Source organism: Pyrus communis, chromosome 5, assembly GCF_963583255.1.
Source record: "Pyrus communis chromosome 5, drPyrComm1.1, whole genome shotgun sequence".
Classification (NCBI taxonomy): Eukaryota; Viridiplantae; Streptophyta; class Magnoliopsida; order Rosales; family Rosaceae; genus Pyrus; species Pyrus communis.
This window is the reverse complement of record NC_084807.1, coordinates 19,594,560-19,603,947: the sequence shown is the minus strand read 5'-3', so window position 1 is coordinate 19,603,947 and position 9,388 is coordinate 19,594,560. Positions and strand designations below refer to the sequence as shown.

The window sequence follows — 9,388 nt, the reverse complement described above, 5'->3', positions numbered from 1 at the left end:
GTGGCATTCAAGCTAGAACGTATATCTAACATGCAATCTATATGTGTCATTTAGATCAAATCTAAACATGCAAGACTCATTAAATTTTGTGAAAACCTTTTGAAAAACCATGCAACCCTTAAGAGCATGGCATTCGCCTTAAGTGAAGTTACAATTATCAATCACAAGAAGCATTATTCAATTTCAGGGTGTCATTCCAATAAAAATGCATCTGATTACTTGTCTAAACATCCTAATGGTGGCCAATTATCAAGACATATAAATAGTCTAAACACAGTGATTGATAATAAGTATGCAAGTATAACATCACAAGGAAATTGACAAGAAACTACATATTCATACTAAAGCTTGTGGTGTGGCCTCGCCCCATCAAAAGAGAATTAGTTATGCATAGTCATAATTGAAAACCCTCATGATTTGATTTGGGATATATTGTTTGAAGAAAGTTTATAATTTTGATGTATTGTCATTTGAGGGTAGGCTCCTTCCGTTGTGCGGGATACTTTTTTTCCTTCGACCAGGTTAAAAGCCCCGTCAAGGTTTTATCAAGGCCCATTATGCACACTATCCTCAGTTTGTACATGTTCAGTTTGATTTGCAATGAATATTGTACTTCTTTAAAAAAAAAAAAAAAAAAAAAAGTCATAATTGAAAAGAAAAATATTATTTAGAAAAAAAAAATATAGAAAACACCCTTGTAGGATAAAGTTGTGAATCACTGAAAGCTCCAACCCCAAAAACGTTATGGCCCCTTAGGGCTAAATACTCGGCATATACATAGACTAATACTTATGTATTCTACCTAAAATAGGTTTCCCGACACATCTAGCAAACCAAATAAATTAATAAACTAAATAACATATTCCTATTCTAATTTGGGTAATAGGGGCAGCTACGAAGTCCACACGTTTTCTGACCAAATCCGCTCCAAATCAGGGCTGCTAGGAAGTGTTAGAAAGTAAAAACGTCCCCCACACTTTTGCAGAAGGAAATTTCCTTAAAAATCGCCATCTTGACTGACTTATAACCCAAATAAACCCAAAACGTCAACTTGGCAGCATTGCACAACCAATGTTTTTTTATTCGCCATAGTCAAACGGCTTGGAAATGGAATATGGAATATTGATACAATTATCTTGAAAGACTCCTGAATCCACTTCAATTTGAATTAATTACTCCAAAATTCCTTCATTTCTTCGCTTTATGCCCAAAATAGATTCACATGTCCTTCAATTGAAATATAAAGCAAAAAGTATCGAAATTCTCTCAAAATAACCAATACATTATAACTAAGATTAGGGTAAAAATATAGATTAGTGTCGATTCATCAACGTTCATCTTAGAAAATAAACGTTCAGAGTTTTCTATAGAGTGAAACAAGTGATGGTAATTTTTCTTTTAAAAATACTTATACGATGGCCATTAATTCTAGTGGTGTTAGTGATGAAATGTCATTTAGAAACTTCATATACTTCCAAAGCTCAAAAGTTCTTATGGCTACACTTTCTTGATAAGCTCCTAACTAATGTGCAAAAGCTGGAAAATGGGTATGACCAATAACCCTGGGTGTCAAAGATGTGCTTGTGGCTCTGAATCATTGGCTCATGTTTTTCAAGATGGTCCTCAGGCAAGAGAAGTCTGGTAGAGGTTGGGAATGTATAATCAGTAGTCATACCACATTGATTTTCATATCTGGCTGCTTTTCAATCTCACTACTAAATCACTTCTAACCTTAGGTTTAGAGTGGAGGTTAGTATTTTCTGTTCCTTGCTGGCCTATTTGGGATTGGCAAAATAAATTTGTTTAAGGGCATGATTTTGTAATGACTGATTAACCTGGTGGGGTTGTGGAAGGGGGTGGGCCCCCTTTTTGTTATTGTTAAGTTTGTTTTAGAGTAGTTTAATATTTAAATTATTTTTTATGAACTAAATAATTTTTATTCACATAAAAGCAAAGTTGGCATCCACACCTCATTGAAAATGTATGCCTTATATAATTTACCCGAAAACTAACTAATGACCACAAATAAAATGAACAAAGAATTAAACACATTTTCAAAATTTGAGACTTTCATAAAGTGCTACGCAACTAGATTCGGTTTAGTTTCCAAAAAAAAAAGAAGCTAGATTCGGTTTTGTTTTTTTAAGTACCACCACTAAATTATGACAAGTCAAACTAAGAGGAAAAAAAAAAAAAAAAAAGGATCGTATACTAATTAGTAATGTAATTAGGTATGCCGTATATGCGCTAAGTCATTTAGAGATATTGTGGAATTATCCTTGTTATATGCTCCCGAACTATATATATACTATTACATACTCAACGTATGTGATTGTGTTTGATAAAATATGTCAGCAAAATGAGACCACGAGCTGAAAGATGCAAAGTCAATGAAGTGAGGATGAACCATGAGTTGGTGGTCTAGTTGTAAAGAACAGATTACGAGACTTCTTTAAAATTAAAAACTAGAGGTATTGGGTTCGAAACCTACTGCTGGTGTGGAAGCCAAACTTGTGGTCAGAGGGATGTTGAAATGCCTCTGTGAGTCTTTCTGACCCCCGGAAGAAGTGGATAACTGTAGCTTGCCACCAGTTGTTCCTCTTTTTTATAAAAAAGAAAAAAGAAAAAAGAAGTGTGGATGGAAAAGCCACCCAAAGTGGGGGAGTGAGCCATCGATGCTTGCTTTTGAAGAAAGCAAAAGAGAAAGGGTGTAAATGACATTTATTCTCTAATTCTTCTTGGAGGGCTGCTTTGTGTTTGAATATTTTCCATACAACATAATTTCCACTGACCTTCAAATAATCAAAATATAATTGTTTTTAACCGATTTGCACCATCTGGTCTAATTGATTATCGGCTTTAATTTAGTGGTCAAATTGAACCAATACAAGAATAAAAGGTAATTTCGGCCAATATATGGCTTAGACCATGGTTCTATACCGACTTTATTCGAGGATGTGACTTACGCCATCATAAGATTAAAGCCAAAATTGGTATCATTACGGCATACGACCGATATGCTAGTCGATAATGATACCAAGGCCAAAGATGTTATCGACCAACCTATTAAGGCCGCAACCTGACTGTGGGTCAAATGACCTGTGTGACCATGAGCATGAGTCTAATGGCTTACTGGCCTGTGGGTACGTTAAACTCCAAGGCTCTACGCCTATCAATATGAGTTTAGCCAAGTTGGTTAAAAGGCGCAAGTCATCCAAATTGAGATGGGTTTCCAATCGAAAGTAGGCCAACTGGCCAATGCAAGCACCCATGGGTATGAAATCAATTTATTTGGTGGGAATTGGATGAGATTCGTTTGTGGTGGAATGCCAAATAAAGAGGAAATTATGGGATCAATGTCAAGCAAGAATTCTCACAATACGGAAGGGATCAAGCTTCAAGTCTAATATATGATAAAATCTACATTTCTCCGACCCAAATCAAGGAGGCTAGCCTATTTTCCAAAAGTTGACTCCGGCCATTTAATAGCAAGCTGGTGGGATGAGCATTAACCTATAAATATGAGCTCCGAAAAAGAGAAAAGGATCCCCCGATGAAACATAAAGCTCGTTATTCAATATTTTCTTCATTTTCTATATAGGATAATGTAGTCTTAGTCTAGATTATTTTATTTTCATGCAACTTATCCTGCACTTGTATTTCAATTTTTATACTTTAAGTGATTTTATTTACGCATTTGTACTTTAATTCTGCACTTGTTTTTCAATTTTTTATTTCACGCACTTTACTTTTCTGTCTCGTCTTTTAAATTTATTTACTTTCAAAACACTTTTATTTCACGCACTTGTTCTTAATTTAATTTACTTTAGGAAAACTTTATCTAAACCCATATAATTTCACTCTACACCCAACTTAAAATTTACACGTAAATTGTCTTTTTTGTTATATTTAATAATGACCATCAAGTAAAGATGAAATTAACTTGAAAACTAAGATATATTAATAAACTTACCTCCAATAATCAAACCATTACAATCTTTCTCGGTGGCTAGTGTCAAACCATAGTCTAGCTCTGTAATTCAAATTCAATATACAGCAGCTGTTGGATGGGTTAATAGAGTTTGTTCTTTGTATTTTAAATGTTCACGTGTAAATTAATAGGGATTTGTTCATATTCCTCAAACACTCAAACTTATGGAACCCTATACTACTATAAATACAATGAACTATCAGATGATGGCAAGGTATTTCATCCAAAAACTACTTTGCATATGCTGAGTTTTGCAAACCTTTCCTCTGGCTGATTGCAGATATGCTTCTCTTTGCCTGCAGAGACTGAGGATGACTTGGTTTTTTTATTTTTTTTAAATTGGGTATACAGTTAAATTTACATATTGGATTGAGTTTGTGCTCCTAGTTTAGGTAGTAAACTAGAGTTTAAATAGATATTGATAGTTTAATTAAAAATAATACGAGTGTAGAAAGTAAGTTGGGTGTAGAGTGATATTGTATGAGTTCAAATATCTAGGCTCATGCCTTATTCTACAAGGAAAGTAATTACAAAAGATAAGGAAACAAAATCCTAATTAAAGATTACAAATCCTAATCCTACCTAAATAACGGACTCTAAAATTATTAACAATCATTTGGTTGTTCGCATTGGCAGAGCCAAGTACAAGGCTCCCCTAGGCTATAGCATATATAGGGAAAGTTTTGGATCTTAGCCTTCAAAATATTAATCTTTTGGGCTATTTTATGATTTTTAATTGTCATATTCTAGCAATTGAAAATTTTGAATCATAAGGTTGCTTTTAAGGAAAATAAGAGCTAATAAATGTTAAATAAACTCTTTAACCTATATTATAACTTAATAGTAATAAATTAAAACTTTCATCCCACAAATAGTTTCTTATTTTATTCACCTGAAAGTTTTGAAGGTTAGAAGTTTAGAAAACATAATATAAATTTCTTACCTTTTTTTTTTTTTTTTTTTTTTTTTTTTTTGGAACACATGATATTATATATACTAAGGGGTGGGAAAATGAGCTAAACTTCATAATGGACTAGCAATAATGTGGTTCAAATTCACCTTTGGCGAGAATTGAACTTAAAACCTCTTTCTTACAAGTGAAGAGGAATACCACTAAACCGTAGTACTAAGTGGTAGTATAAATTTCTTATTTCAAATTATTACTTTCAGGTTTACTATTATATAACTTTATGTACGCAACAAAAGATTAAAAATTTGATTTCAAAGTAATAATATTTACTTAGTCCACCCATCGAATAATTCATGGCTACGCCATTGGTTGTTCGTTCAAAGCCTTGTTTTTTAGAAAGAGAAAACCTAGGCCAAGAAGACGTTTCTTGCTTGGCTGTTCAATGATTTCATTAGAAGTCAAATCTAAGGCACAAACACAATCACTTTTACATATTTTCTAAGTAGGCCAATCTCGGCCATGTGATAGCATGCTTGCACATTTAAACCAAAGAAGAACCGAAAGTCCTTCTAGCTAGGCCACCCAGTCCGGCCGAAAATAGGGAAACAATGATATATGTAGCTAGTCACCAGATGCATTATGGTCAATGCATTCTACATTTATATGAAGCATGGATCAGTTCCCTTTCATGTATGTGTGGGGAAATCGTGTATTTTGTTAAGAGAATTAATGTGTGTTTTGTTGAAGAAAAATTGAGTTTTTGATATTTTGTATCGATATTTTCCATTTTCCATGTGTCAATATTTTGGCATGTCAAACAAGGCTAGATGAGAATACATTTTTTGAGCAGGGCTTTTTATGAATGGTGGTTTTATACTAGAAACTTGAACTATTTTCTTAAATATTATTGGCCATATTGCATTCCTCTCTACTAGTTCAAAATGTTATTTGCAAAGCCCAAACTTAACATGATGCGCATTTCTCTGAACCTAAAGCTTAGTTTGAGCTCGACCCTCAAGTTTTGGACTTGTAGGGTCCAAATAATGGAAATCCGACAAACTAGTTAACAAATAAGATTTTTTTTTCTTGTACAAATCTACGACCATGGATGTAAAAGGGAATACCTCTAACCAGTTTAGCATTATGATTGATAATCTATGCCCCATAAAGCGTTCAGAACTAATTTACTGGCCTCTGACATTCAAAACTCGTCCCGATAAGAGGTATTAACTTGCCTCTTCAAAACACTTCGTAATTGACGCACAAAACTTAATATTTTTGTTTATGCTCGGAGCCATTCCAATAAAATAAATTGAAACCCTAAAGTAGGAAAAACAAAAGTAGAGAGCACTCGGAGTTTAGTATCTAGCACTCCCTTGTGAGTGTATAAAATTACAAAGAAATATATGAGAAGAAAGGATCTTATGATTCAAGAGAAGTTGGAGTGTTCTATAACTTTCACATCACAATACATGTGAGAATACACACGTGATGTCATGATACACAGGTGGTCTCCAATTATTACCCTATTACCAATTCATGACTCAATGAGGATTTAATAAGTTCGAACAACTGTAAGTAGTACCACAGCACCTATATTTGTATGGCGCTATTACGAATACGAGGTCCACCACAAGTTCCCATCCGCTAGGACCAATAGCCCAAACTTCCCATGCACATCGATCTAATAGCTAGCTATATAGCTAGGAACAATAATCCAAAGTACTCCTATACAAAAGCTTACTGAATTAACTAAAACCTAAGAAGTCTTGGTCAAGTGGAACAATCACACCGCAATTATTCATCGAAAGTTGTGGCCATGCACAAAAAGCTTTCATTGAAGCTCGCCCTAAAGGACAGCTGATGACTCCAACCTCATCTCCTTCTTCTTTCTCTGTGTCTGTGGGTGTGGGGAAAGTTTTGGGCACAAATAAAGCAATAATAAAGGCTTTACTTTTATGTTTGCAAAGGTCAAAAAAGATTCAATTTCCCAAAAGGAACTCTTGTGACAGTGAGTCGGCATTCATACGTTAATCTTAATCCCTTTCCGGGGAAATTAACACTAACTAAGAAGGGTCACGAAAAAGGAGAAGCATCCTGCAATGAAAACAAGGAAATAGATTTGTGATTGCAGCCACAAGAAAAGTAATTGATTGCTAGCATTTGAGATTGCTTCCTTGATTCCAAACCAGCTGCTTTTTTCATGGATTGACTTTTCTTACAAGTAGGGTTTTGTGAGAGCGAAACTAACAGTAAAATTCTAAAAGGAGGGACACAAGCAGACCCCATGTATTAATAAGGACCCTATTAATAATATCAAGCATATGAAGATGAATGTGATGGTCTTTCTGAGTGTGTGTAATGAGAGAGAGAGAGAGAGAGAGAGAGAGAGAGAGAGAGAGAGAAAGAGAGGTTTCCTTGGATTTTACATTAGAGCAGTGGCATCTACCATGTGCGTTCTTAGAAGCCATGACAACTCTTCTTCCAGAACCTTGTATTCAACTTTTTAATTCTCTCTATTCATTTGGGAGGTTCTCAAGTAGCAAATTATAGATGCAAATATGAAGGAAAGTAATTAAAGGAGATACAAATTACACTAGACTGATTACGCATCAATTTAAGTCTGGCATTAAACCACTGGGTTAATCCAGCAAGGGTTTGAAATCCTCCTCTACAACCAAAAACATTTTTAAATCTGGGATTAATCAGCTGCCCTTCAAGAATACAAAGGGAATTCTTAAACTTGAGAAAATTCTCACAAACAATTGATCAAATTAGTTAATGATACTTTGAAACGTGATGGAGCATCATGGATACCTGCACAACTTTTCTTGTCTAGTATATAAATTACTGAAACAAAAAAGAAATGTTCATACAATCAAACTACTCACCTTTAGTTTTCAGCGCTGGTTGGGTTCTAATTAAGCTCCATTGACTCTTTGAACAACCGCAGTTTAGTCATATAAAGCCATAATAAAGGGCAAAAACCAAGGTGGAGTTAAATCATTGTGGGGGACTAAAGCTTTGACAAACACAAGTTCACAACATTCACAGTAACTCCAAGATAAACAATATTAGGGTTTCAAATTGGTGTCAATTGGTAAAGAAAATAATCTAAAGGAAAAGGCAAGTGAACAGATTTCCTTTTGGACAAGCACTTTCCCAAAGTTATAGTATTCGTACTTTCTGCTGAACCTACATTTTCATATGCTCATCACATTTGGAAAGAAACAAGTTCAAGATACATGAGATGTCTAACAGAAACATTATCAAAGCTAATAGGTAAAAGTGTGAGAATAATAGACTGATCTGAGAAAATAGGAAAGTACTAATCTATTTATGCATTATTATACTTTATAATCAAGACTGCAAAAGGATTACTGACTAATAGCGTTAGATTAAGAGTCAGAAACAGATGGGTGTTCAGGGAAGCTAATTTTATATTTATATATTTTTGACAGATGAAAATAGGCATTTGAACAGTGTCAGAAAGGGTGTCATTTTTTTGCTTGTTCTCCTAAGCATAAAATTAATTTGCTATTTTCTAAAAGATTTGTTTAGATATATCGTAGCCTAATAAATCTAGACCCACGAAACCCTAAGAGAGAGAATTATAACGTGAAAGAGAGGAGGGAATGTCTACCAAAGTTTTTTTTTTTTTAATGAACAAAAATAATAAAAAGGGGGGCAGATCTGAAAAAATGGCAGAAGCAGACAGATCAGATACTGGAAGGCATCATTAGGCTACAATCATCACAGCATGATGATTCAAACAAGAACAAAAATAAATGAAAAGGAGATCCAGCAATCATCAAACCTTTTATGCAAAGTCGATGAAAAACAAAAGTAGTCAAGATACGCCTCATTACACCAATCTGCACATAACGAACAACCTTAATTGTTCTAAAGACAAAAACCCAGAATTCTAAACTGAGTTAAAAAAAAAAAACCCAAAATAGCAAATCGATAAAAATAAAAATAATTAAAAACAAAATAGAAATCAAACCTTCAGATGAAGAACCCATCTGCCCTGGAAAAAAGGTCTCCGTATGGATCGGAAGCCATGAATTGGGGGGAATGAAGCCTGGTCCGACGACACTACTTAACCTGATCATCTATGTATGCAGATGATACACACAACATATACAAACACATACACATATATAGATATATGTATAGGTATATAACGGTTGTTGATCCAGAGATTATAGATCAAGGAAAGTGTCCTCGAGCCAGACAACATTCCCCTCAAAAGCTAAAGCTCCTCTTCTCCTTCAACATCTTCGAAACCCTAGCTACAATAATTTATCCATGAATGAGTGTATCTCTTTTTATGTATGTGTGTGTTTGTTTCTCTGATCTCTTTTATCTCTTTGCCCCCCAAGAGCATCGCCTATCTTCAAGGGGGTTCAGAGAGAGAAGGAGAGAGGAGAGAGAGAGAGAGATGAAGGATGATAATGATGATGAGAATGTAGAGAATGATGATA

General features: G+C 34.4%; 1 long non-coding RNA gene across 1 annotated transcript; it reads right to left on the bottom strand.

Annotated features, from left to right (window-relative positions):
* Positions 1-6,096: 6,096 nt before the first annotated feature.
* On the bottom strand, positions 6,097-9,388 carry LOC137734666 (uncharacterized). The gene is made up of 2 exons (XR_011068571.1): positions 8,908-9,388; positions 6,097-8,776 (listed from the first exon to the last, which is right to left on the bottom strand). It is a non-coding gene; the product is annotated as an uncharacterized lncRNA (long non-coding RNA).